Below are 27,058 nucleotides of genomic sequence, written 5' to 3' on the forward strand. Positions count from 1 at the left end.
TCAAATGGAATAAAACAAAGAAAGAGGTTGAGTGGGAAAAGCAAAGGGGAAAAAAGGAAACTGGATTATAAATTCCTCCAGCTAATTATCCTTATTTTCTAGTTATTTTGTATTTACCCTCAGCACATACATTGCGTTTAAAATACGGTGGGCTCTTAATAAATGTGGCTGACTCATTGGGAAGATAAAGCAAGGAGCATATCAGCTAAGTCAGAGAGAGGAAAGGAATGTGTGGCCAATAAACAAAGTTAACATTGTTCAATCTCTGTATTACCTAACAGATATTTTCACTTCCCACATCACTGATGAAATTGTATTGGTTTTTATTTTTTATATCCCCAGATTAATAGCTTAATCATTATTAAGCTATTAATTTTCCTTACCATGCAGATAACTAAGTTTCCAAAAGAAAACTGGATCTCAGCATCTTATCCAAAGACAAACAAATAAAAATAAAACTATAACAAACACAGATAGTAGGTTTGAGACTCGATTATTGGTGACAGCAGAAGAACGATAACAAAATGCCGGAGCGAGATAGTGAGCCGTTCTCCAACCCTTTGGCCCCCGATGGTCACGATGTGGATGATCCTCACTCCTTCCACCAATCAAAACTCACCAATGAAGACTTCAGGAAACTTCTCATGACCCCCAGGGCTGCACCTACCTCTGCACCACCTTCTAAGTCACGTCACCATGAGATGCCAAGGGAGTACAATGAGGATGAAGACCCAGCTGCACGAAGGAGGAAAAACAAGTTATTATGCTAAGCTACGCCAACAAGAAATTGAGAGAGACAGAGAGCTAGCAGAGAAGTACCGGAGTCGTGCCAAGGAACGGAGAGATGGAGTGAACAAAGATTATGAAGAAACCGAGCTTATCAGCACCACAGCTAACTACAGGGCTGTTGGCCCCACTGCTAAGGCGGACAAATCAGCTGCAGAGAAGAGAAGACAGTTGATCCAGGAGTCCAAATTCTTCGGTGGTGACATGGAACACATCCATTTGGTGAAAGGCTTGGATTTTGCTCCGCTTCAAAAGGTACGAGCTGAGATTGCCAGCAAAGAGAAAGAGGAAGAGGAACTGATGGGAAACCCCCGGAAAGAAACCAAGAAAGACGAGGATCCTGAAAGTAAAATTGAATTTAAAACACGTCTGGGCCGCAATGTTTACCAAGTGCTTTTTAAGAACAGGCATATGAGCGGAATGAGTTGTTCCTGCCGGGCCGCATGGCCTATGTGGTAGACCTGGATGATGAGTAAGCTGACACAGATATCCCCACCACTCTTATCCGCAGCAAGGCTGACTGCCCCACCATGGAGGCCCAGGCCACACTGACCACAAATGATATTGTCATTAGCAAGCTTACCCAGATCCTTTCACACCTGAGGCAGGGAACCCGTAACAAGAAGCTTAAGAAGAAGGATAAAGGGAAGCTGGAAGAGAAGAAACCTCCTGAGGCTGACAGGAGTATTTTTGAAGACATTGGGGATTACATACCCTCCACAACCAAGACACCTTGGGACAAGGAGCGGGAGAGATATCGGGACGGGAGCGTGATAGGGAGACAGAGACCGTGACCGAGAGCAAGAGCGAGAATGAGATCGGGAAAGAGAACGAGATTGGGAACGAGAGTGAGACCGGGACCGAGAGAGAGAAGAGGAAAAGAAGAGACACAGCTACTTTGAGAAGCCAAAAGTACATGATGAGCCCATGGACCTTGACAAAGGATCCGGGTCGGCCAAGGAGTTGATCAAGTCCATCAATGAAAAGTTTGCTGGGTCTGCTGGCTGGGAAGGCACAGAATCGCTGAAAATGGCAGAAGACAAAAAGCAGCTGGGAGATTTCTTTGGCATGTCCAACAGTTATGCAGAGTGCTATCCAACCACGATGGATGACATGGTTGTGGATAGTGATGAGGTGGTGGATTATATCAAAATGGACCAGGGTAACAAGAAGGGGCCCTTAGGCCATTGGGACTTTGATACCCAGGAAGAATACAGCGAGTATATGAACAACAAAGAGGCTTTGCCCAAGGCGGCATTCTACTATGGTATCAAAATGTCTGAAGGGCGGAAAACCAGACGCTTCAAGGAAACCAATGACAAAGCAGAGCTTGATTGCCAGTGGAAGAAGATTAGTGCAATCATTGAGAAGAGGAAGAAGATGGAAGCTGATGGGGTTGAAGTCAAAAGACCAAAATACTAATCACCAATTACAACCAGAGACGCTCCACAAGGATATGCTCCCCACTGTTTTCTTTCTACAATTTCCAAAGGTTGCAAGATGGTTTTTTGTGGATGAATATAAAATTTTATTATGAAAAAAAGAAACACAGATAGTAAAAAAAATGTTATGTCTGGCAACACAGCTCATTCAAAAATAAATGATGATGGGCTTTGTAGATTCCCGTCATCTACAGGTTAGAACATATAAGGACAAATTCTGAAGAGCTATACTCCCTTCCATCTTTTCTCTACCTTCAATGAAAATTACAGAATTCTTATTGAAGGATACTAAGGTTCTATTCTATTTTCCAGCCTTAAATAGAGGAATTAGAGGATACTGGTTTGTTTATGTGTGTGTGTGTGTGTGTGTGTGTGTGTGTGTGTTGTTGTTGTTTTCTTTTTAAAGAGAACAAACATATCAAAGCTGGGGCTCAAGTATTCAGCCAAGAGAGAAATTATTTGCCAGAATACTTGGCTTTAAAAAATGCTTAAAATTATGCATCCCCTCTTTCCAAGACCACCACCTGCTGCTGTTCTTATAGGAAGGTACGAGAGGGAATCTGTCAACCTACTTTGGCAACCAAAGACCATATGAGAAAGTAAAGTATCCTTCAGGAAAATAGCCCCAATAAATTTTTTCCAAATAATCAGATCCAGGATTCTGAATTGCAAAATGTTCTGCATTTATGGAAACATAAAAATTTTTAAATTAAAAAAGTAAGCTTGCAGTTATTTTCATTGCCATAAAGAGCATAATATTTCAAAGGTGACACCTCTGTTATTAACAGCCATTTGCAAAAGCTTGGAAAAATAACATTTTTAAAAAATTCATGAAGAAATAATATAGTTGTTTATCATTAAGAGGCAAGAATATTTGGAAGACAGTAGAGTCCAGTATAATGTGAACATGGTTTTGAATCTCACTTGTGTCATTTTTTAATTATATGAGCATGGACAAGTGACAAACTTCTCTGAAACACAATTCAGTAAAATGGGATTAGTATTACAAGACGAAATTCAGCTACTTAGGATCTCTGTCTCAGGTCTGTTCAGGAGGAAAAGTTGGGATTCGTTATTTCTTATCCAATAACATAAGTATTTTTAAAGAAGAAATATATGCAGGGAATTTCAAAGAACAAATGCCAAGTGCTTTTCAATCCTAAGTTAGGACCATGTCTATATGTGTATAAATATCTTAAATATATATTAAACATTTCCCAAAGTCTACATAAGAAATGTTGGCAGTATTTCTTTCGGTGAAGTGAGACTAGAAGGTTTAAGGAAGAAGAGCTCAGGGAGCTAGATGTTATGTTAACTTTTAATTTCATTCTCTCCTATAATATTTAAGCCTTTAACAATGTACATATGTTAGATGATTCAAAAACTAATATGAAACACAAAATGAATTATTTTAAATATCAGCATGAGGTAATATAACTTTTTTAGCATATGAAAGCAAGGAATTCATGCTCCTTTTCTCACAAAAAACAATATGAAACCAACTATTAAAAATTACCAAAAATAATTCATTTTTTAATAAGAGATTAAGATGGCAATAAGGCCGGGCACAGTGGCTCACGCCTGTAATCCCAGCACTTTGGGAGGCCAAGGCGGGCGGATCACAAGGTCAGGAGATGGAGACCATCCTGGCTAACATAGTGAAACCCCATCTCTACTAAAAATACAAAAAATTAGCTGGGCGTGGTGGCGGCTACCTGTAGTCCCTCCCAACTACTCGGGAGGCTAAGGCAGGAGAATGGCGTGAACCAGGAGGTGGAGCTTGCAGTGAGCCAAGATGGCACCACTGCACTCACTGCACTCCAGCCTGGGCTACAGAGCGAGACTCCGTCTCAAAAAAAAAAAAGAAAAAATGGCAACAAATGATTTTTAACAAATGCCTTGTAGGTACATGATGTCTTTGGGCTAATGACTAATGTTTGTATCAAAAATAGTATAAAATGTTTTCAATATTTGATCTTTAAGACATAATCAACCAGTGCTATCACCACTATCATTTTCATACTGATGAAGACTGTAAACACCTTAGAAAAATGGAAATGCTCTTAGGATAGGGAGAAGAATTATTCATCTTCATAGCTCCACTGTATACCACAATGATTGGCACATAGTAGCTCATAAATAATTAATTGATGAATACATAAATGAATAAATAAATGAATGAATGACACAGAAGTTATTCATTCATTCAATACTTTCCCCAAACTGTTAATGACCATATTGAAGATGTCTATGTTTTCATCCTTAGCCCTATCCTGCCCAGAGAACCCACCCCATTCCCTTAAAATGAATCTTCTTTGCTAACTGGTCAGTAGCTCCTGCCCTCTGATATAAGCTGATTGGACGAGAGGTGGAGACTGACACAAGTTAGGTAACAGGTTCTCTTATTTGCACTTTGCTTCTCTCTACCGGACACTTGAACAGGGAAGCCGAATTTGGAACATGCAAAAATGAAGGAAAGAAATTCAGTCTCTAGAGATAGAGAAGGATATGTCTAAAACTTAAGAACAAAGACATAAGTTTCCTCATGAGGTTCAACTACAGTTAGTCCCATTAGGTTTTCTGAGCTATCACTATATCTTTCCAAATACTCATTATTTTTAAAGGCTTAATTTATTTTAGGTGGGTTTCTCTTCCATACAAATAAACAGTGAGGCTCCTGTCACCAAAAAACCTACAGAATACTCACTATATTCTTTGGCTTTCCCACTATCAACATAGATGAACTATACAGGTTTCTATTTAAAGCTGATCCCTCTATGTGTGCACCGCATCACATCCCGTCTCACCTACTATGGAAAATTTCAACCAGAAATTCACCCCCTTTTTTATTTAGATCATCAAGTTTTAAATCTCTATTGAATTAGTCCCTTTAAGATATACAAATTACTTTTTCTTTCATTTTAAAACAAAACAAAATTTCTATTACCCAGTAGTGTGCTGGAGCTGGCTCACTCCAGCCCTTGAAAGCCAGTTGTGCCCAACTCTTCTCAACTCTGTGTTCAGTAAAATCAGCCATAATAGGAGAATTTGCACTACTGAAATTGGCAAAAGCTACAACTCAGAATTTTTTTTTTAATTTTTATTTTTGCCAGAGAGCTGGTTGTTAAATACTTACCAGCACATCACTTTCTTCATCTCACTGCCTTCACCAAGTATCCCATTTCTTTGTTCCTCTTTTCAGCAAAATATATCAAAAGTATTGGGCATAAACATGTTCTCTATTTTTTTCACTTAAACCATTACAATCAAGCTTTGTCCCCACCATTTTACTGAAACTGCTCTTATCAAGGTCTCCAATGACTTCTACGTTGCTAAATTCAATCTATCTGCAGCATTTGACCCAGTTGATCATTTTTCTCTCCCTTCACTGGTCATTTCTTCTCAATCTCGTTTGTTGGTTCCTCCTCTTTCCTCTGACCTCTTAATGTTGGAGGGCTCCAGGGCCTTACTCTCTTCTCCATCTATACTCTCTTGATGACCTCAATAAGACCTATGGCTTCAAATACTATCTAGAGGCTCATGGCTCCCCAATCTACAGGTCCAGCACAGACTTTTCTCTTGAATTTCACACTCTTAGATGCAATGATTCCATCACCACTTGGATATTTAAAAGATATCTCAAATTTAACAAGTCCAAAACTGAAATAATCTTCCTTCCCAAACATATTTCACCAACAATTATACATCTACGATAATGGCAACATCATCTTTCCAGTTGCTTGAGCCAAAAACTTTGTATGTAGTCACCTTTTATTTCTTTCTAATTGCCATATTCCACACTCAACTCATTAGGAAATCCTGTTGGTTTTACCTTCAGACTAGCTCCAAAACATAGCATTTCTCTCCCCATTCCACTGCTGCTAGCCTGGTTCAAGCCTATAGCCTGGGTTATTCTGATTCTCCAGTGAGGCTCTATACTATCATTGTAGTCCCTGCATGGTTTACTCTCAACAAAAACAGCCAGAGTGACCCTTTTAGAAGTAACATCATATCGTGTCACTTCTCTGCTTAAAGCTGTGGGATTACACCCTTTTGCTCAAATTAAAATGTCAAAATCCAGACAATGACCCACAGGCCCTTCATGAGCCAGTGTTCTGTTAACTCTCTGATACTGTCCCCCACTACTCTCCCTTTCATTCAGGCCGTTCTAGCCACACTGAGGCGGCATCTCAAATATGCTAGATATGTTCCTGCCTTTGGGCCTTTGCTCCAGCTGTTCACTTTGCCTGAAACCACCTTCTGACTATGAACTTGGCTGACTCCCTATGGCCTTCCAGCCTTTTCTCATCTCTCCCCCTATTTTAATATATTGCAACGTATCCACCAACTTCCTGTCCTCTGTATACCTCTTCTCTATTCTTTTTTTTTTCATTGCACTTAACAACTACTACCCTACTTTACAATATACTTATTCGTTATGTTTACCATCTGTCTGTCCTCACTAGAATGTAAGCTTCCCAAGGGCAAGAATTATTATTGTCTGGTTTGCTGATGACCCAAGTGTCTAGGGTAATCTGGTACGTAGTAAATTCTCAATAAATATTTGTTGAAAACAATTTAATAAATGACCAGCAACAACCAATAAATTGCAAAGACCATTCTGAATTTATAATATGCAAACAAATCTGTGACTGTAAAAATCAGAAGTGCTAACATTGTTTCCCTAATGAAATTTTAGCTTCAACAGCTTTCTGGTTGAAATTTAAAATTTACAGAAGAAATGCAGCAGTATTCTCACAACCGTACCTAAACCTCTCTCATATCTGGGACTCAAATCTTGGGCTCTTATAAGAGCTCACAGCTCCTATAGGAGTTGTGCATTTATCAGTGGTGACACAAATGGGCCCGTGTAGTATTTTGTACATATGGTGTTAACTTTTATGCTTTAATATATATGTGCAATATAGCTGAATTATACTTGCTCTAGGAACCATCACTTTTATTTTACTGACTTTTGTGTATTTAAAACCTCAGGCATAATACAGTCTTGAATTAACAAAGTTTTTTTGTTGTTTAATTTCCACAGAAGTAAGAACAAGAAAAGAATAATTGTTTTAACATTCAAATTTCTTCATGGCTTGTACAATGCAAAATTTTCCCAAGTTTAGGAAGTATATGAGAACTAGAGATTAGAAAATGGATGTGAAGTCCCCAAACATCTCTGCATCAACTCCAAGTAGGTTTCTAACACACACATTATTGTGCCTAATTTAAAACAGGTGACATAAAAGAATCATGTGTGGAGTTTTAAAACTATGAAATATACTTACTCACATATGAATTGAAAACTAGTAGCCATAGACTGTAGTGATTTCAAACTGAATCTTTCTTTTGCTCTTCAATTTAATCTTTTTTTTTTTTTTTTTTTTGAGACGGAGTCCATTCTGTTGCCCAGGCTGGAGTGCAGTGGCGCGATCTGGGCTCACTGCAACCTCCACCTTCCGGGTTCAAGCAATTCTTCTGCCTCAGCCTCCTGAGTAGCTGGGATTACAGGTGCCCGCCACCAAAACCGGCTAATTTTTGTATTTTTGGTAGAGACAGGGTTTCACCACGTTAGCCGGGCTAGTCTCAAACTCCTGACCTTCAGTGATCTGCCCACCTCAGCCTCCCAAAGTGCTGGGATTACAGGCATGAACCACCACTTCCAACCCAATTTAACCTTACAGCTATTACAACACAAGAAAACTTCTGGACAAAAGCACTTAATTAATTTTAAGTGCCCATTTAAACCAGAACAACAAAAAAGAATGAGCACACCTATAATGAAGCTAAAAAAGTGAGTTTGAAGGGAAACATTAATACATTCAACACAAAATAATAAAAACTAAGGGGATTATCAATGCATCATGACAGATTTGTATTCACTGAATTAATAAATAGAAGGAATGACTTTTAAAAAACCTATGAAACCTATCATGTAAATGTCACATAAGCCAATAGATATACTTAAGCAAAACTTTGAAGCAGTTTGTAAATACAACAAAGTATAAAATAGGAAGAACAGTTGAGGAAAACATCTTCAAACACTGTTTTGGGTGGGTTGTATTCAAACTTACTTTCACCTATATCCATCAGAAATGTTATAATTATCGGCCGGGCGCGGTGGCTCACGTCTGTAATCCCAGCACTTTGGGAGGCCGAGGCGGGCGGATCACGAGGTAAGGAAATCGAGACAATCTTAGCTAACACGGTGAAACCCCGTCTCTACTAAAAATACAAAAAGTTAGCCGGCCATGGTGGCAGGCGCCCGTAGTCCCAGCTACTTGGGAGGCTGAGGCAGGAGAATGGCGTGAACCTGGGAGGTGGAGGTTGCAGTGAGCCGAGATCGCGCCACTGCACTCCAGCCTGGGCAACAGAGCAAGACTCTGTCTCAAAAAAAAAAAAAGAAAAGAAAAGAAATTTTATAATTATCATAATTGAAACACATTACATCCTTGGCCTCAGTTTCTAATCTTGAAGACATGAAAGAGTTGGGCCCAGGCTATAACTAACTATGTGTCTTATATTTGGGGTAGTAGCCTGGTCCAGATTTTCTAAAATACCTTTAATTTAAAATATTCTGTCCTTATCTTTCAGTTTGTGTGTCCCAGAGTTTTGTTCAAACATGTGGTTTACAAATTCTTTGTCTATTACAATTTTAAATTTGTAAAAATTAAGAAATAGTTGGGATTGGTTTATATCAATCCAAAAAACAAGATTTTAGGGGCACATGTACTAACCTCTTTAATGCAACACAACTGTTTCTTTAGTCCTTTGGCATGACCATTTGTATATAAAGCAATTCTTATCTTTTGGATCTGGCAGGATCTCCACTTGACAAAAGTATTAGCTGCTAGGTTTTTTGAGTGAAAATAAATTGCATTTAAAAAAAAATCACAATTCATTATTTTCACTGACTCAGACTGGCTTCTCCACCAACCCCTCAGATTAGTTTAAATTAAATAAATTATTGGTTCAAAAAATCTGGACTGTTACTTAATCAAATAACAAATACCCAAGCAGGCTGCTCGAAATCACGTGCACTGATACATTCTTAGGCCCAATGACCATAGAATCATCTGCCTTTGCTATAGGTAAATGATTCCTCCAGGGAGGAGCAGTTTTTCTAACAGAAATTTCCACATAGGTCCACTTTGACATTACTTAGGATTCTCCTTTGAGAATTTTCTAATAGCAAATACACACACAGAACAACCAAAACATCAGGGGAAAATTGATCCTAAATGTACGACTGTCCTAGTTGTTCAGCTTGACTTGTACCCCGGTGGGAGGGGAAGAACTAAAAAGTGTGCTATAATTTCTTGTTCATCAATGCAGAACCCAGCACAGGAAGAAGGTGAGAAGACCCTGAGGTGAGTGGGATGATGAAGAAGACCAAGTGGGAGCCCATAAATCTGTCTTCTTATGGTTATTGGTGCATAGATACTTGGGCAACTCACCCCTGTGCTGACACTTTGCTTTCATTTCTCACTTTTTTATCTCCATGATTTTCTGTTAACCTTCTATTAACATCTGTCAGAAAACCTAGTTCCAGTTCTGACCAGCCTAAGGGCTATAGGTTGAATTGGGTCAAGGCAAATAGGAAATAACTGATCTAGTTTCTACAAGGTCTTCATGGACTGAATGAAAATTATGCAGAAAGCACTAAATATTCATAGTCTGTCTTTCTTTCTGTATCTCTCTCTGCTTCATGTTCTTTTTGTATTTGGTTTTGATGGGAATCTATATCTCTAAGGAAACCTTTTTTAAAAAACTGCAGCCAGTATCTGAATTATCTTAAGCTAATATAATATGCCAGACAGAGTATAAATGGTTGAAAATTTATAATTTCCAGTGAATATTTTCCAAGTTTTCCAGGATCATCTATACTATTTTTTGGTTAATATAATTTTTTTTTTAAAGTCACCCTTAATAGGACATGTAGAGTGGTTAAAACATGACATGTTTTTGTTGAGGAAAGCAGAATTAGGGAAAACAACAGAGGCAAAAATAAATAAAATCAGACTTAAATAATGTATATTTATTCAGCATCTATTCACTTGTTCAAAAAATTATCGAGTGCCTACCATGTGCCAGGGAACAGGCAGGTACACAAATAAGTCCCTGCCTTCACATTGTCGTAGTGAGACAGGCACTATACCATAACATCAATTCATAGCAATAACTGCTATGGGGAAAGTGAAGCTGGAAAAGTGACCCACAGGGGGTGCGATTTTCAATAGGGTGGGTAAAGAAAACTGGGAAGAAGGGCCAAATATGGAATATATTTTAATAATATAGCCAGCTGAAATTGCTAATGGGTTGGATGTGTGGTCCAAAAGAGAGGAATCTAGGATGAGTCAAGGGTTTGCCTGAGTAATTGAATAAATGGCAATGGTGGTGGTATATTGATTGAAACACAGAACACTGCAGGAAAAGAGGTTTGCAGAGTGAGGCTAAGTGGAAACTAAGTGTTCTGTGTTAAACATGCTAATTTTGAGATGTCTATTAGATGATGATAAGCACTTGGACATTAGAAGAGAGGCAGGTGCTAGAGAAAAACACTTGTGGTCATCAGTACATACATGGGATCTAAGCCATGGGAATGGTGTATTGCCTCAACAGTGAGTGCAGATCCAGAGTATGAAACATGTGAAGACTGGTCCCAGAACACACCAATATGTTCAGGTGGCAATGAGGGGGAGTGGGAGGAAGATCCAGCCAAGATATTTGATGAAGGACCAGTGAGGTAGGAAGGTGACCCTAGGTGTAATGTCCAGGAATACTCACCAACACCAAAAAAATGTTTCAAGTGCATCAGATGCCATGAGATGTCAAAGTTAAGTATAGGGAATTTCAGTAGAGTGACAAGTATAAAAGCCTATCTGGAGTGTGGTCAAGAAAGAATAAGAGGCAAGCAGGCAGAGAAAACCAGTACCTTAGCAACAGCATCTTGCCAAATTAGCAAAGCATCACTTGAAATAGTATTTCATGTTGTTCCTTAGTTCTTTGCTGCTTAATTTTCAGCATGGCCTCCAGCCATTTTAGTATTGAGCTTCTGAGTTCAGTGTTTGGTGTTGCAGTAAAAGCTTCATTTTGAGCAGTTTAAGTAAGAAATAAAAGAAGGCAGAAATCAGGCAGGCACTTTAATATAGGATTTCTCTATAAGCTAAACTATGTTGTTGTTAGCATTATATTATACTGGCTGATTATCTGATGTTAACACTTATATAGTAATTTTTTCTCTAAATATGTCAAAAAGAAGTTAAAGAGCTGCAAAACATCCAAATAACAGAAATAATTTTTAAACCATATGTTGGATTTAATGAATGTTTAGTTAAATAGAAATAGGCTTTGAGGACATCAGGTCTCTGAGATAATTTTGAAAGAGCAGGAGGAAGGTAACTGACAATGTGATTGCTATAATAATTTTTCTTTTCTTTTTTTCCTTTTAGTCTGGAGAGATTGGACTACAAAGCAAAATGAACTGTTATACAGACTTAGGTGGAAAGTATACTCTCCTACCAAAAAAACCTTTTCAGTTGTTTTCCTATTTCTTTCTGCACTTAATCCTATCTTCAATGTGCCCTTTTAATTGACTTTAACACAAATATTATGAATATGAATTACAAGACAATATTAAAGGTAAAAGAAAACTTAAAATGACAAGCTAAACTGTTTCACCGAAATGTATTTGCACGTGTCCAAACCTTACTCATATATCAACATCTAATTTAGATAAACCTCCATTGAGGCCTTCCCAGTCCTTTCTTCTTAGAATAAGTCTCTTTCTCCTATACATTTGAATAACATTCTACCTGTAACTCTCATTTATCTTTTCATTCATTCAACCAATATTACTGAGCACTTATTATGGGCTGGTCCTCTTCTAGGAGCTTCAGATGCATCAGTGAAAAGAGGAAAAGACCCCTGCCTTATGGAGCTGAGATTCTAACAAGGGGAAACACACAACAACAGATAGAATACACACAAAAAAAATCACATAGCATTTAAAAGGTGATAGATTCTTTGGAACATGAAATGTAGAGCAGAGTAACGGGATGGGAGTATAGGGGGTTCCAACCTTTAATGCAGTGGTTAAGATAGGGTTTACTTAGAGGTGACATCTGAGCAAAGACTTGAAGGAGGTGAGGGCATTAGCAACATAGATCTGTGGCGAAGAGCTAGAACAAAGAACTAGAAACATGCCTGGTGCTGTTGAGGAACAAAAAAGAGGCCAGAGGGGCTTGAGGGAACCTGGGGAGGGGAAAGGTAGTAGGAAATAAGGTCAGAGGCCATTGGTGTGGGGGTTTGAAGGGACATATCATGGCAGTGAAACGGGTGCTATTACAGAGTTTTGAAGCTGAGGAGTGACATCATCTGACTTTTAATTCAAAAGGAGCCTCTGGCTGCTGTGTTGAGAGTGCTGGGGTGTGTGAGAAGTAGGAGTAGGGGGACCAATTAGCAGGCCCTGTAGTTATGTAAGCAAGAGATGATAGTGACTCACACACTTGGTGCAAGCACTGGAGCTGGTAAGAAGCGGTTAGAGTTTCACATCACTTTTTTACTTTTGTCAGATTATGTACATGTCTTATCGCCACTTCTAGACTCTGCACTAATTGAGGCCAGAATTTGTGTTCATTTTTACATGTCTAATGAGGGGTACTCAATATTTTTAATGAATAAATAAATGAATGGTCCCTAGACAAAGAATCTAGCTTATCAATATCTTTGGCACACACCCTGAATTTCAAGGCATATTTATAAATGGACAATAGCACCACCAAGAGCATCAACTTTGAATAAGGGCAAAAAAAAAAATGAATAAAATCTACATACTGCAGAACCGATAGCAGAATAAGATAAAGGGAAAGATAGCCTTTATTTACCTGTGTTTTATTTAATTTCTGATGAGTGTTTAGAAGTAATCTATTATATTTTCTCTATGTTCTTCTTGAAGTAAAATAGTAGCCAAGGGAGAGAGAAATTTCTGGAGTATACAGACAGGTTCACAGTAGGTTTTGTCATGGAAATATTTATCATTATAAGCGCCAGTCAAATGACATTCCATAATGCTAACCCTTTCTGTAGTTAACACTGCAGGGAAGAAATCTATCTCTGTCTTCAAATTCCAGTATAATAATAAAAAAGAAAACAACAAATGCATATAAAATAAATAACTTCTCCAACACATACGTATTCGACATTACAACAGGCAAGTTATGCAATCATTTGCTATTAAATCACAAACTTCCAAAACTTCAAAAGAGCAAGAGGAAAATTGCTTCAGAAAAAAACAAATTACCCATGATAATGTCCATACATAGTTGTAGAATATAGCCAAAGAAATGTTCTTTTTAAATAAATGGTCTACATTTTAAAACTGCAACATCCAAATTGGGTATAGAGTTTGAGAAAAAGCTGCTATGTGCAATGTGGAAATAATTTATAAATACTTACAAAACATTCAGGAAGGGAGTAGATTTCAATACCTTTTTTAAATATATAATGTTTTTAAAGAAATCATTATAGTAGCAATGAATCTTTGTGATGGAAGCAGTAGTTTTACAGTTTGGATTCTAGAACCACAAAATTCCTGATCGACTCTGTAATTAGAAGGGAAATTTTCATCTCTCTAAGTTGTGTCTCCTATTTCTCCATTCCCTATTTCTATTTTCTCTAGTAACCATTGAAAAGATCAAGTTCAACTTATGACAAATCTAATTGAAAAATACCAGACTGAATTGGAGGTTAATGTTTTGAGACAGTGGTTCTGCCATCTAATCATTCCACAAATATTTACTGGGTACTTAATATTTCCTGCCAAAGAGATAAGGTCATTACCTTTAAGAAGTTAAAATTTAACGAGGAAGAGATACAAACACGCAGTAAAATAGTTTGACAGTGCCCTGATAGAGCTATGCTCAAGGTACTAGGCCCACTCAGCGTGCTATGGGGACGCAGGGAGGCAGGGAAGGCCTATGGGAAGAGGCACTGTTTCCACGTTGTGAAGGATGAGCAAAGCTGGTCAGAGAAAACAAAGGGAAAGGGAATCCTCAGCAGAGGGCGCCATGATCATGATCTCATTTTTAGAACTGCCCCAATAGCTGTGGGGAAGACACAGTGATAGCAGTAGGCTGGAGGCAGGAGGATCACTCCAGAGGCTCAGAGGAATCCAGGGAGGAAATCATGACGGTCTGAACGTAGGAAATGGCAGTCGGAAAGGAAACAAGGGGCAAGTTCAAGATATATTTAGGAAATAGACCATAAAAGATGTGGTATTGACTAGTCAGGAAGAATGAAGAGAGGAAGAATGAAGAAGAATGAAGGACAGGGAGGGAGTTAGGAGCTTGAGAGGCTGGATATATGGAGAGCTGAACTCTAAGGGAAGAAATGCAGGAGAAGAAGTCGGTGAAACAACAGCAGAGGGGATGTTTTTTGAAACTCAAAAGATTTGTCATGACATATATTTGACATTATGACTGAATTGACAAATATAAACTAGCTGTGGTATGAACGTATTCTACCCACAGAGCCTATTCAGAGTCATGGACATTACAGAGATCACTGAGGAATACTTAAAGAAACTCCTTCCATTCTCCCTGGTCACCAAATGTAAAGTATTGACAAGATAGAGACTAGCAGTCAGTATAGATTTTAGATATTTGTTTAGTGAATATTTACCAATTTTAGAACTTCCATTACGCAATCAGAGGCATGGCTTCTGAAAAAAAAAAACCTTAGCATACTGTATTTTAGTGAACATTAATATATATAATGGAAAGGAGAGTAAAACAATAATTTTCAAAATATTTAACTTTATTTACAAATTAATGGTGACTTTTTCATTTCAGATCTTAAGTGTCAAGTTAATTCACTCATTAAAATTTAGATACATTTTAATACCCTATTACATTTTATTATTCAAGGACTTTCTTACCATACAAAGAAGATGAAATGCTCTTTCAGACCAGTTATCATTTCTGGTTACTATTTCCTTTTTTTCTTTTCTGATTCCAAATGTGCACTGGGAATATCAACAATACCCATGAAATAAATCCCTTCTCAAGCAGGACATTCTGAGTATCTGATTTATCAGTCTGCATAGCTCCCATTAAATAATTTCTACAGTTTCAATAACAACCACAACTCTAGAATCATATATACTAGGATGCTCTATTTCAAGATCTTTAAAACTAGACATATATGAGAAAAATTTATAACATTTTAATATATTTCTGGACTCATGAATAACGAGTCATTTTTGTTAGATTATACAAATATGATCCACCTATAAAACATTTCATCTCAAATCTAACCAGATTTTGTCTACCTAGTATAAAGTAAGGAAATCCTGCATACTCCAGCAAAAAAAAAAAAAAAGAAAAAAGCACTCTCTAAATCAGTGTTCAGTGTTTTTCAAATTGCAGATGTGACCTATTTGTAGATCACGAAATCAATTTGGTGAGTTACAACCAGCATTTTTACACAATGGAATAGAATACAAAAGAACAGATATCAGAGTATATTACATTTCATAAGAGTATGTATGGTTTTGTAAAAGTTTGGTATATATGTATGTGCGTACTGGGTACTAACATTAAATATTTCTTATCAGGAGTTGCATTTAAAGAAATTTGAAAGCCCCTGGTTTAAATAACTTTGTCCACAGTATTGCTGAGATGTGTCAGGGGTCTATAGTTCAAATGTGAAATGAAAATAAATTTTAAGAAATGTGAAAATTAACTTTTGTACAACAGTTCTCTGAAACTCAAGCACTCACTTACTTTAAGCTGTCAAATATTTTACAAAATAATACCTAACAAATAGGATCAAAGGTTTCTCCTATACTATGTTTTGTAACTAAGAATATGTGGTCCAATATCACTAAATGACAGATTCTAACCTGCTTGATTGAGCCTTGCTATTTAGCAGTCATTATGGATAGAAGTTTCATTTAGTTGCATTGATCTTGTATTTAACTTTAGAATAAATTCAGAAGCTGAGACATAAAATGTACGGTATGAATCCTTAACCCATGAGGACCCTTAAAAGGTCAAGAAAGCAACTGTAATTCCCACAAAAAACACACAAATGCATATGTTATCATTATATATAGCCTACACGCATATGCCCCAACATGTTATCATTAGATATAAACCAGAGAATATTCTACAGTATTTTAATTCTACTATACTTAAATAATACATAAAGGACACAAATACAGTTTTCAATTTTATGCTCCACTGTAATTTTATGAGAGTTACATACAAGTCTCTATTTTTGCCACCAAGAGTAAGTTTTATCCTTGGAAATGCTTAAAAACTTGGCCTAATACATACTGCCCAGTTATTCCTCATCCTTTGATTCCTTAACCTATATTTTTGTGAATAAATTTTAAGTCAGAAATTACCGATAAAGTATCAGTCGTGAGTTTCACCTGAACTCAAAATTCTCCTCTTTTGAGAGAGCTACAATAAGTGGAAGTTTATATTTTATTTCATTTCTATCATTTCATTCCTTAGGTTCTTTATGGTGTTTTTAAAAATCCATAATATAATTCTATGAGAGTTAACATAATAGACTGTAACAGCTGTTATGGTCTATTGTGTAAATAAGTAATTACAGAATTTACAGACTATCATGTAAATATGTAATTATGGACTTTTTAAAATGTGCATTATTTACTCGATAGTCTATCGTTTACATATGTAATTATGGACTTTAAAACATGTATTATTTACTCAGTCTGTAACAGCTCCTTGGGACAGAGTCGTTCTGGCCTATCGGGTAAACATGTAATTACAGAAATTTTTTAAGTATGCATTATTTATCTGATAGTGCTGCTACAGATTATCACATCCATACGTAATCACAGATTTTTTAAAAGTGGGTATCATTACTTTGTAAAATGCTTCTGCAAGTCAACTCAGAGACTTTCAGTTCATGGCTCAGTTATCCAAAACTATGTGGTGATTCCTCCATATAGAATATTTGCAAAGAAAAGTGGTTTTTTTGCAAGTAATCTAAGCAAATTTTCAAGTTTCCTGAAGAAGTTATAAAAAACTGACCCCAAAGAGAACAAGTCATTTTGAGAACTGACCCCAAAGAGAACAAGTCATTTTGAGAGAAGGGATATTTTTATAATAGTCTCTAGCTTAAGGTTCTTTTATCTTTCATTTTTTCAGTTATCTACATTACCATAATATTTATTTTTAAAAGCCAGAACCTCTTAATGCATCTGGTTTCTTTAAGGCAGAGTATCTGGAATGCATTTTACCTGTTATCTCCTTTAATATTCAATTATGTACACCTCCTTATGCAGTAGTATACTGGTAAATGTTTAACAGTTGGCTGGAGCGAGGGGGATTTAAATCACTTGCCATTTTCTGTGGTGTAAATGCTCCTACCATGGCTGATTTCAAGCTACCAAAGGGATGTCACTTAACTCAATGTCACTCAACTAGTGAGCCATACAAGCAGGTAAGAGCCTATTTCAGCACACCACTACCTCTTACATCATTTCACATTCCAATTATTGAATGTCTTTTAATGTAGAGTTTGAGGAAGTCAGAAACAAAAGCCTAATTGCTAAGGGCACATGAGGTGTTTAAAACTTAAAATTAACGGACACACCTTCAATTAACAATCAATAAGAGACCTCTTTCTAGGTTCAGAAGATGCCAAAACCTTCTCTTAACCAAGTATGTAAGCAGCACTCTGGGATTGGGGGCAGGGAACGGCATTGTTTGGCACATCTGGTAGGAGACCAATCCTGAGGTGGTTCATGACAATTGAGGTACACCTATGAAGAATAGTTTGGCAAAAAATTTAGAGGTAAGTATCATGTGTGTGGTTGGGCTAGAAAACTTTAAGATGTATTCTAATCCTGTGAGCTGTTTTCATGACTTAATAAATAAGGTAAAGGTTAAATATATCACATTTCAAAAAGCCATCCATACTTCCACAACTGTGCATTAACAGATTTAATTACTCTTTTTAACTGAGTAGTAAGTTGTAAGCTCAGCTAGACAATTCTAGAAGATGGAACTTCAAGAGAAATGCCATCAAAATAAACTTCAGATCACGCTATTAAAACTAAGGATGTTAAAGTTATGCCTTTTATTTTAATAACAGACTAAATCATTGCTCTGTACTGAAATTATAAGAGCAAAACTTTGTATTACTTGTACATTCCAGTTTTTTGAAATACATGATTGAATATTCATCAATAAATGGCAAAGATTTACAGTATATTCAAAGATTATTAATCGCTTCAAATACTCTTAGTTTTAAATCTGGGGGAGAATATACTGATCTGCCTGCAGAGCACGGACAAGGAATCAGTACATATATATATATGATTAATTCTCCAAATACTAGGTGGAGTTAAACACATCATCATGTGTGGTCAATAGAATAGACAGCCAGGGCAAAGGAGCTATCAGGAAAGTTCTATCCAAAGGCAACAAGATATTATATACATTTGTCTAAGATGCTCATAAAATTTTATTTCATTCTACCACTAAAAACATTCTGTGGAAGGCAGGACCTTCCATACACATTGACTTTTAGTATGGTAGTGTGAAGCCTTTATCAAGACCTGACACCAAGGGTTGCATACCTTCAAGGAGAGATTGTGTTCCCCTATGTTTAAATCCCCATGTAGAGCAAAACACAAAATATACATTACACTAGAGTACCACATGGCCAAAGACTGACTACAGCATGCCAGGAAGAGGGCAGGTGCCTCCTGCCAGAGGCTGCAATTTAATATCCTGCTATAAAAGCAATAGGAGGCTCCTGTTCATCTGAAACCTAGAACCTATAATAAAAACAGTGAACAATTCAAAATTGGCACATTGCTCCTACTGGCTGTTCATGTGCCAGGATTTTCCACCATGCCAGAGTTGCAAACTGTGTACAGTCTCTGGAAACAACTAAGCTCTTCTTATTTGTGAGGTAGAATTGTGAGTAGTGAGGGATTTACAACATGGGAAATTTTTATTTTCTTTGTTTTAAGAAAATGAGTGTAATATATGCCCCAATGGTTATTTGGGAAACTCACTTATTGTGAGTTTATTAAATGGCTGAAGTACATGATTTTAGAGAAAGTAGGACTTCGGCAGCTAACAGCCTGAGGCACAGAAATGGAAAAGGTAAGTCAGAACTTATAAACCTTCATTTCATCCAGGTGTACCTCACTTTAAACAATAAATGCATCCCAGGAGTGATGTGAAAATAAAATACTTATACATTGGATCATATTTTAAATTAACTAGGGATACAGTTACTTAAAGGAAGCCTCAGCTAGTTCTTTGGTAATGTGGATGACCAATTTGCAATTTATCAGTTTCTGAAATATGAATTTTCAGATATCAAATTTTAAAGCAGAGTATAGATACATGTATTTATATATGTGTCTAACATAGAAGTACATGTATTTATAAATATTCTAAAAGTCATACAGTTAAGATCAAAATACATTAAAGGCATTACGGTTTAGCTTGATCCACAGGGATTTTCTGGGTTTAAAGGAATATATGAAATATTTGCTCAAATAAGGATGTATTAGAAAATAAAAAACCAAGGTTTCCAAGATTGCAGTTAGTTATCTGTGAAGTAGGAGAGCCAAGCAGTAAAACTCCGTGTCCACTTGGCTGCAACAATTAATATGGAGATATTTTCAAGGTGGGATTATGGGCACTGGAACCTCTAGGGATGGAATGTTTTGCCCATGCGTTAAATCCTCATTTTGTGTGAACTTAATGAAAAGATTGCAATATGTTCTGTCAATGGTTCCCAGAGCATGGAGATACTTCTTTCTTTTACCACTGAGAAAATGTAGTGAGATTTGTGCTGTATTTTATGGATGGAAATGTATGTGCTTTTTACTTTGTTTAGAACTCCTGAAGATAGGCTTAAAATTATGTAGGGAAATGCAGTTACTGTACGGCTGTAGTATTAGCTGGATGCACAGTATATTTGTAAACTTTGCTGTGTGGGGGGAGAACCTCTAACATCATAAAATATCAAGAAAGAATCAAATTTTTCTATAGCATTTTAAATTAGGCAGTAGCTATTTTCAACAGAAGCTTGTTGGTCTGCTACAAAAAAAATGTTATTTATTTATTATTCTAATTTGGATTCACAAGTAAAGTGTGCTCCAGTCAGAAAAAGGACTTGCTTTGCACAGACATGTTCAGGGGCTGTAATACAGTTACATGTATGCTATTTACTTTTAATAAAAGAGAGGCTCTTTGAGTATAGCAAATAAATGTGCAATACTGATAAGTTAAAAAAAAAAAAGACCAGGGTGGAGTGGATGGGGCAGAAACCAACAGGTCACTCATGCTTAGTTAGCATTCCAGTAGGTGCTCAGGCAGCCCTCAGGCAGCCCTAGAATACTCCTATGCCCCAGGTACACCAGTGAGGGAGCTCTCCTTGGAGAATGAACTGATACTTGGACATCTGCAAGAAACCAACATAGTCAGCTCCTCTCCCTCCTCAATTCATGGCTTAGACAGGACCAAACGTGTTTTTTCTCAGAAGTGTTGAAGAGCACATCACCTTGGGAGTTCTGGGACCACCAAATATTCAGGGTCCAAGTAAACAACTCAGAGAGGCTCTTCATAATTAGCACCAGTGACCCAGTTACCTTAACCCTTGAATTCTGTCCTTTTGTGGAACCCAGACCTCAGAAGTTTTGAAATCTAAGCAGGCCAGGGTTTGAGGTATTTGTTTCTTTGTTTTTAGCATCATAGAATTCTTTGGTTGGAACAAGATCCTCAAGATAATTTAGTCAAACCCCTTCACTTTAAAGTTAAGAAAGCTAGCCAGGCACGGTGGGTCACGCCTGTAATCCCAGCCCATTGGGAAACTGAGACGGGTGGATTACTTGAGGTCAGGAGTTTGAGACCAGCCTGGCCAACATGGCCAAACTCCGTCTCTACTAAAAATACAAAATTAGCCAGGTGTGGTGGCATGTGCCAGATACTCAGGAGGTTGAGGCAGAAGAATCACTTGAACCTGGGAGGCAAAAACTGCAGTGAACTGAGATTGCACCCCTACACTCCACCCTGGGTGACAGAGCTAGACTCCATCCCGAAATAATAATAATAATAATAATAATAAAGTTGAGAAAGCTAAGGCCCAGAAAAATTGACTTGGTTTGGTAGACAGCTGGTTAGTGGCTAAGTCATAGGTGGAATCTCACTCCAAGGATAAAGAAATAACATTTGTTAAGTTATGTATACGGTGCTGTACCTAAGTTACCTCATTTAATTCTCATACACTCCCTATCATCCCCATTCATAGAGTAAAGCAAGTGAGATTTAGAACAGTTTACCAAACTTACTACAAATCGTACACTTTTAGGTCAATTTGCTAAAAATCTATTCATCAAATGGCCAATTTGCCAAATAATAAATTTGAAGAATGGCCAATTTGCTGAATTTACCAAGAAATTATTTCTTTAAACTACATCCAACTTTTAAAGCAATTAATATTATTCATAGTAATTAAAGCTTCCGAAGATTATTTCTAGTTTTAGTTGACTGGTTTTCATTTTATTTTCATGGCAACAATTTTTAGGAATTTAAATTCACTTTGTATTGGTAATTAGTATATATCAAATTTGAGGTCTCAATTACATGGTCCATTATAAAATCCCTTCTGGCATTCCAGCTTACTTTCTACCACTTACAATGGTATTGTCTTTCATCTCAAATCTTCCTACAAACCAGTACCAAGTTAACATACCAAAGAGATAGAAGCCATAAACTTTCTGCATTTTATAAAATTTCTAGCAAATTGCATGGGATCGTTCAATACCCTTAATGATATTTTGAATATTTAGTTTAATTGTGTTTGGTCCTAGTTTTTGTTTACTTTTTAATTTTGCCTTAGCCATTTCAGCCCAGCAATTCTGTAGCACATTTGTCAGTCCAAATCAGCTAAATGTCATTTCCTATATGTTTCACATTTCAGGCGTATGTTTAATATATATTACAAGTAATCCATTTGATTCATTCAGTTAGCAAATCTGTGAATCAAAAGTGTATAAAAGACAATGGGTTAGATTAAAAATGAGTTAGATGACGGGAACTCACCTTATCCTTATGATTTAAGAAGTCCTTGATTTTAAGACAACACAACACTGTGATTCAAAATACATAAGCTATAATGTAAAATGGCTGCAGTTCTAAAAAGAACTAAAACCAAACTAAACTAAACTAAAACTCTAAATTATCTCCCAAAGCTGCCACAGTCACCTTATATAGCAGGATTTGCTACAAACTTTAAGAAACCTAATAGAAGGAAAGTTTTATAAAGCAGTGATTTGGCAAATTGATCATTCCATGAAGTGTTCAGTAGGGAAATTGGATTTTGGTGAATTGACTTTCTGAGAAGTAATTTTTGGAGAAATACAATTCAAGGTAATTATCCTTCAGAAAGCTGTTTTTTGGTGAAGTGACCTGCTTCTAATCACCAAATGGTGAGGCATTAAAACCTGTCTGCTGATTCTAAAATTCACATTCTAGCCTCCTTATTTTTTTTTTCCAATTAACCACATCACCATTGATGTAAAGTAATCAGGAAAGATTTATGAAGGCCCCCAAAAATGTGGACTGAAAATTTTCGACTACTGAAGCTACCTTTAAATGTATCCAAATAAGGGAATTGAATAAAATCTCATAGTTGAGTTCAATGCAAAACCCATACTATATGTCCCAGCAGAGGAGTAACATACAGTGATTCTGACTTGCCTAGTGAGAAAGCACTTTCCTTGATACCAAGAACCTTAATTCGAACAAAACTTAAACATTTATATTCATATCATGTGGATCTGTCTGGCCACAGTTAATTTGAGCCTATCACTTTATTCCCTGTACAGAATATCTAAAGCTTTAAGGCAGATTCAGGGAGCCTTTTCTTCCTGAAACACAAACACTTACACTACGCTCTCATTAACTGCAACCTTCACATCTGCACTGAAGTGAAAATAGAACCTAAAGCTCTGTCCTAGCTACTGTATGTCAAATAACACAGATTAGAAAGGGTGTATTTGACAATGGCATTTTATTCAGGCTTTAGAGGGAAAGAGTTGGACAAGTCATAAACTTGCATAACCATTAAATAAAAATAACTGCAGGGATGTTTAAGAGATATACTAAAATAAAAAAAATTTTAAATACTTGATAAAGGCAAAATTTTACCTGTTATTCATTTTACTTTATCACAACTTGACACAATTATTAAAAAACTTTACCTCTACAACTTAAAAGCTAAAACCACTTCCGAGGCTTCTGGAGCCCCATATGGAGTGAGTTTCCAGGGTAGAAGATGGGAGTGAGTTTCCAGGGTAAGAAGAGAAAGGTTACTATTTGGTGGCATCTTCAGGTTTAAATAATCTAGGCCAACTCTTTTCACAGAAATATAATGTGAGCCACATATATAATTTTAATTTTCACATTAAAAAAGTGAAAAGAAATCGGTAAAATGGATTTTAATATATTTTTACCCCAATGTATCAAAAATATTACCAATTCAGTATGTCATTGATATAAAAAAATTGAGATATCTTATATTATTTTCATAAGTCTTCCAAATCTGGTATGCATTTTACACTAAGAGCACCATTCAATTTAGACTAACCACATTTCCAAAGCCCAACAGCCACATGTGGCTAGTAGTTACCATACTGGACAATGCTTCTCTAGACTCACAGTCTCATTTGAAAAGGAAAGGTACTTTGAAGGTAATGGAATTATATGATTCTGTCTGGATTGAACTGCACTGCTCTTTGCTTATTGTTGATTGTGAATGCTAGGCAGTTCTGAGGATTTAGACCAGGAAAGCACAATGACAAGATCTCCAAATCCTGTCATTGTAGGCCGGGCGCGATGGCTCACGCCTGTAATCCCAGCACTTTGGGAGGCTGAGGCGGGCAGATCACCTGAGATTAGGAGTTCGAGACCAGCCTGAACAACACGGAGAAACCTCGTCTCTACTAAAAAAAATACAAAATTAGCCGGGCTTGGTGTCACATGCCTGTAATCCCAGCTACTCAGGAGGCTGAGGCAGGAGAATTGCTTGAATCCAGGAGGCGGAGGTTGCGGTGAGCCAAGATCACGCCACTGCACTCCAGCCTGGGTGACAGAGTAAGACCCCATCTCAAAAAAAAAAAAAAAAAAAAAGAAATCTGGACTGTAAGGCATTTCTCAGTTCACATGCAATTAATATTGATATTTCCAAGTTGTACAATTTTGGGCTGTTCCTCGGTTTTCTAAATATTTTCCTTTACATCTAAATCCAGGTAGATAAGAAACACAGGAACCCTCTTCTCTTCCCTACACCCCATCTCCAGCCATCCTTCTACTGGATTCTCAAGAGTAGCCACTCTTAAGTGTAGTTTTCCTTCTATTTTGATGCACAAGGTATCTCTGAGTCTTTGCCTAGGCTGCTGTCTCTTCTTAAACCACCTTTTGAGCAGTGCTGCCTGCATCCCTCATCTCCATCATCTGGCTGGCTCCTAATAGCTACCTGAAGTCAGCTTTGCCCTTCAAACCCCAAGACAACCCAAAGACCCAAACCCAATGTTCTTTCTTCACATTCCCATGGCAAACATTGTGGGCTCTTGTGCCACACTGTTTCCATTGTGGTTCTAACTCCATGTATTATATCTGTTTATGATCTCTCTTCTCCAACTAGATAGTGACCTCCTAGAAAATATCTCATTTACCTTTGTACTTACAATGCCTAGTACAAAATAAGTATACTTAAAGTACACAAGAAAGGCTCATAAAGATGAAACATGGAACAGTATATGGAAAGTATAATAAAGTTCATCTATTCAAAGAATAAATGTTTTAAAGTACATGTCTAACATCTTTTGTAGCACAAACGCATTTAAAATGCACATGTCCCAGACACTGTGCTAGATGCTAAGGATACAGAGATAAATGAGATTCTAACCTATAAGAGACAACAGTTAAGCAATGGTAAAGATGAACACTTCTCAAAAGTATGTGAATTCGAGTCTCCTGGGGAAGTCGTTGAAAACAGATTCTGATTTAGGGGATCAGCGGCAGGGCTTAAAATTCTGCATTTCTAATAAGTTCCCAAGTGACACTGCTGGTCCCATGACCATACTTTAAGTAGGGAAGGACTATGGCCCATAAGTTAGGAGACCTGAAGTTTAGCCGTGGCTCCTGTTGTATGAGTCACTTCTCTTAATATTGCCAGATCTGCTTGCTCAGCTCATAAATTGTTTCAGATCAGAGAGGAGAGTAGATGATTTCTACATTATCTATAAGCTCTATAATCCATGATATCCATATTCTATCAGGCTTCAGGGGACAGTAGGGATGAGACCTGTGGTTTTTAGTTTTGGCTGCTCTTTAGAATCACCTAGGGCTAATTTCAAAATTCAGATGCCCAGAACACAGACCAGACCTTGGAATGTCTGCAGGTGGGGCTCAGGCATGAGTATTTTTAAACTCCCAGGGTTGAGTAATCCAAGCAGTATGTGTTGATTGTTAATTCAATTGATTGGTATTAATGAGGTCGGAGATAACAAAGGATGCTCCCCTTGGCAGGTAACTTTGTCCTATTCTGCAGGCAGTACTACAATACCTGTTGGTCCAAAGAGCCTGATTAAAGGCAGTGTGAAGTATTATTTCCAACACTGAAAAAGCACCCCAAAGCGCAGGCTCTGAGGTGTAAAATTATGCACAAAAGAAAAGCTATGCTGATACCATAACAAATAATTAGCCATGCTTCCCAACCTTTTGCAGGCCTCCCACTTGACAAAAGAGATCAAAATGAAAATGGAGCATTTATTTTTTCCCCCAATGAAGAATGGAAACACCAGCATCCAAGAAGCCACTGGATATATATGCTTTGCAAGTAAAGTCATATCCTAGATTCTTTTTAAATTAGTTTTGGAAATTTGAAAATTTTAAATAAAAAAGTACAAACGCTTTTTAAGGGTGTTTCAGCAGTTTTCAAAATGGAACAGGACTTTGCCATCCTCACCACATCTCTTAGGTCTAGGTTAAGAATAGAGGAGAAACATCCAAACTTGTTCATACTTTTAAGATATCTTAGTTTTAAATGTGTTGGTTTCTTTAACTTTAAAAAAATTGCTTTGCTGAAGTAAGAAAAAAGAGAATTAGATTATTTTATCATTTAACTCAAGTAATGAATTGCTTTGTAGTGCAACAGTAGCACATCACTGAAATACTAATTATTTTTTCTTTATTAGTTTTCACTTTGAAATATACTGTGCACACTTTTCCAAAACAGATTACTTGTGTCTGACAAATATATCAACAAATAGCTAAAGAGTACATACTACAATCAAAATATTCTAGGATTTGAGAGGTAAGAGAGTATGATATTCTGTTATCTTCAAAGACCTTAGAACCTATCTGAGGTGATTAAACTTACATTCTATGAAAAGATAGCTAAAATTATGAACACAAAATAATAAAAGCTAAAATAGTAGTTTTAAAGCTTTCAGAGAAGAGAGATACCTCACTTCCAGCTGTGAGGGGCTAATGGAAGGCTAAATAAAGAAGGGAAAGGTTTCATCTGAACCTTCAAGGGATGGCAGGTATTAGATCATTAGCCTAGAAAAAGAAACTCTATGATCAAGAGCAAGAGGAAAGGAAATCATAAGATGGGCTCAAAAATAGTGATAAGACAAGTAATGAGTAATGAGACAAGAATGTCTCACCTGGGCCAGGTGAAAAGTTCCATATCAGCCAGGCTTAGATCTGAAGACTTAAGGACTATGAACAAAACAAAAGCATAGTTAGGCAAAT

The 27,058-nt window shown here is 37.0% G+C and overlaps 1 long non-coding RNA gene and 1 pseudogene across 3 annotated transcripts in view; one reads left to right on the forward strand and one right to left on the reverse strand.

Moving 5' to 3' along the window:
• The window catches only part of LOC134759704 (uncharacterized), a 515,755-nt gene that overhangs the window by 481,564 nt on the left and 7,133 nt on the right, over positions 1-27,058 (reverse strand). The window lies entirely within an intron of this gene.
• Positions 487-3,447, forward strand: LOC100440407 (protein Red-like; annotated as a pseudogene).

Source organism: Pongo abelii, chromosome 12 (assembly GCF_028885655.2).
Source record: "Pongo abelii isolate AG06213 chromosome 12, NHGRI_mPonAbe1-v2.0_pri, whole genome shotgun sequence".
NCBI classification, from domain to species: domain Eukaryota; kingdom Metazoa; phylum Chordata; class Mammalia; order Primates; family Hominidae; genus Pongo; species Pongo abelii.